Consider the following 3153-nt stretch of genomic DNA (forward strand, 5'->3'; position numbering starts at 1 on the left):
TAGACAGGTTTGACTGTCCCTTGAGTGTCTTTATAGACAGGTTTGACTGTCCCTTGAGTGTTCTTTATAGACAGGTTTGACTGTCCCTTGAGTGTTCTTTATAGACAGGTTTGACTGTCCCTTGAGTGTTCTTTATAGACAGGTTTGACTGTCCCTTGAGTGTCTTTATAGACAGGTTTGACTGTCCCTTGAGTGTTCTTTATAGACAGGTTTGACTGTCCCTTGAGTGATCTTTATAGACAGGTTTGACTGTCCCTAGAGTGATCTTTATAGACAGGTTTGACTGTCCCTTGAGTGTTCTTTATAGACAGGTTTGACTGTCCCTTGAGTGTTCTTTATAGACAGGTTTGACTGTCCCTTGAGTGTTCTTTATAGACAGGTTTGACTGTCCCTTGAGTGTCTTTATAGACAGGTTTGACTGTCCCTTGAGTGTTCTTTATAGACAGGTTTGACTGTCCCTTGAGTGTTCTTTATAGACAGGTTTGACTGTCCCTTGAGTGTTCTTTATAGACAGGTTTGACTGTCCCTTGAGTGTGATCTTTATAGACAGGTTTGACTGTCCCTAGAGTGATCTTTATAGACAGGTTTGACTGTCCCTTGAGTGGATCTTTATAGACAGGTTTGACTGTCCCTTGAGTGTTCTTTATAGACAGGTTTGACTGTCCCTTGAGTGTCTTTATAGACAGGTTTGACTGTCCCTTGAGTGGTCTTTATAGACAGGTTTGACTGTCCCTTGAGTGTCTTTATAGACAGGTTGACTGTCCTTGAGTGTCTTTAAGAAGTTTGACTGTCCCTTGAGTGGTCTTTATAGACAGGTTTGACTGTCCCTTGAGTGTCTTTATAGACAGGTTTGACTGTCCCTTGAGTGTTCTTTATAGACAGGTTTGACTGTCCCTTGAGTGTTCTTTATAGACAGGTTTGACTGTCCCTAGAGTGTCTTTATAGACAGGTTTGACTGTCCCTTGAGTGATCTTTATAGAAGGTTTGACTGTCCCTAGAGTGATCTTTATAGACAGGTTTGACTGTCCCTTGAGTGATCTTTATAGACAGGTTTGACTGTCCCTTGAGTGATCTTTATAGACAGGTTTGACTGTCCCTAGAGTGATCTTTATAGACAGGTTTGACTGTCCCTAGAGTGATCTTTATAGACAGGTTTGACTGTCCCTTGAGTGATCTTTATAGACAGGTTTGACTGTCCCTTGAGTGATCTTTATAGACAGGTTTGACTGTCCCTTAGAGTGATCTTTATAGACAGGTTTGACTGTCCCTTGAGTGTCTTATAATTTCTTTATATCTTTATAGACAGGTTTGACTGTCCCTTGAGTGTTCTTTATAGACAGGTTTGACTGTCCCTTGAGTGTTCTTTATAGACAGGTTTGACTGTCCCTTGAGTGTTCTTTATAGACAGGTTTGACTGTCCCTTGAGTGATCTTTATAGACAGGTTTGACTGTCCCTTGAGTGTTCTTTATAGACAGGTTTGACTGTCCCTTGAGTGTTCTTTATAGACAGGTTTGACTGTCCCTTGAGTGTGTCTTTATAGACAGGTTTGACTGTCCCTTGAGTGTCTTTATAGACAGGTTTGACTGTCCCTTGAGTGATCTTTATAGACAGGTTTGACTGCCCTAGAGTGATCTTTATAGACAGGTTTGACTGTCCCTTGAGTGTCTTTTGATTTGTGCTGAGTTTTTTAGAGAGGTTTGACTACCCCTAGAGTGATCTTTATAGACAGGTTTGACTGTCCCATGAGTGGTCTTTATAGAGAGGTTTGACTACCCCTAGAGTGATCTTTATAGACAGGTTTGACTGTCCCTTGAGTGGTCTTTATAGAGAGTTTGATTACCCCTAGAGTGATCTTTATAGACAGGTTTGACTGTCCCTTGAGTGTTCTTTATAGACAGGTTTGACTGTCCCTTGAGTGTTCTTTATAGACAGGTTTGACTGCCCCTTGAGTGTTCGTTATAGACAGGTTTGACTGTCCCTTGAGTGTTCTTTATAGACAGGTTTGACTGTCCCTTGAGTAGTCTTTATATACAGGTTTGACTGTCCCTTGAGTGGTCTTTATAGACAGGTTTGACTGCCCCTTGAGTGTTCTTTATAAACAGGTTTGACTGTCCCTTGAGTGTTCTTTATAGAGAGGTTTGACTGCCCCTTGAGTGGTCTTTATAGACAGGTTTGACTGTCCCTTGAGTGGTCTTTATAGACAGGTTTGACTGCCCCTTGAGTGGTCTTTATAGACAGGTTTGACTGCCCCTTGAGTTTTCTTTATAGACAGGTTTGACTGTCCCTTGAGTGTTCTTTATAGAGAGGTTTGACTGCCCCTTGAGTGGTCTTTATAGACAGGTTTGACTGCCCCTTGAGAAGTCTTTATAGACAGGTTTGACTGTCCCTTGAGTGTTCTTTATAGAGAGGTTTGACTGTCCCTTAAGTGTTCTTTATAGACAGGTTTGACTGCCCCTTGAGTGGTCTTTATATACAGGTTTGACTGTCCCTTGAGTGATCTTTATAGAGAGGTTTGACTGTCCCTTGAGTGTTCTTTATAGAGAGGTTTGACTGGCCCTTGAGTGTTCTTTATAGACAGGTTTGACTGTCCCTTGAGTGTTCTTTATAGACAGGTTTGACTGTCCCTTGAGTGTTCTTTATAGACAGGTTTGACTGCCCCTTGAGTGTTCGTTATAGACAGGTTTGACTGTCCCTTGAGTGTGGTCTTTATAGACAGGTTTGACTGTACCGATATTTGCATTTTATGCAATGTGATATAAACAAAAAAAATATATTACATAGTTCTAAATAAGGAGATCACATGACTAATGTAGCACATTTTTTTTTGCTTGATACAATTTTTTGCATAATTTCGCGCAAGAGATCAATCATGAATTCAAAGTATGTAAATTATTTTATGTGTGTGAACTATTACCAGTATGAGCCCTTGATCTCAGATTTATGTACATTTTTGTATGTGCAAATTGTATGTGCTAAAATAAAGTGTTATTATACATGATATTGTCAATATTATTATTATTTACTACAATTATCAACATCGCCATCATCACAAAATTTCTTAATTTTTATAAATGCCATATCCATAATTTTTATAAATGCCATATCCGACCCAATACACACTCTTGCCGTTAACTGCAATATGTTTTATTTGG

Source organism: Argopecten irradians, chromosome 15 (assembly GCF_041381155.1).
Source record: "Argopecten irradians isolate NY chromosome 15, Ai_NY, whole genome shotgun sequence".
Taxonomy (NCBI): Eukaryota; Metazoa; Mollusca; class Bivalvia; order Pectinida; family Pectinidae; genus Argopecten; species Argopecten irradians.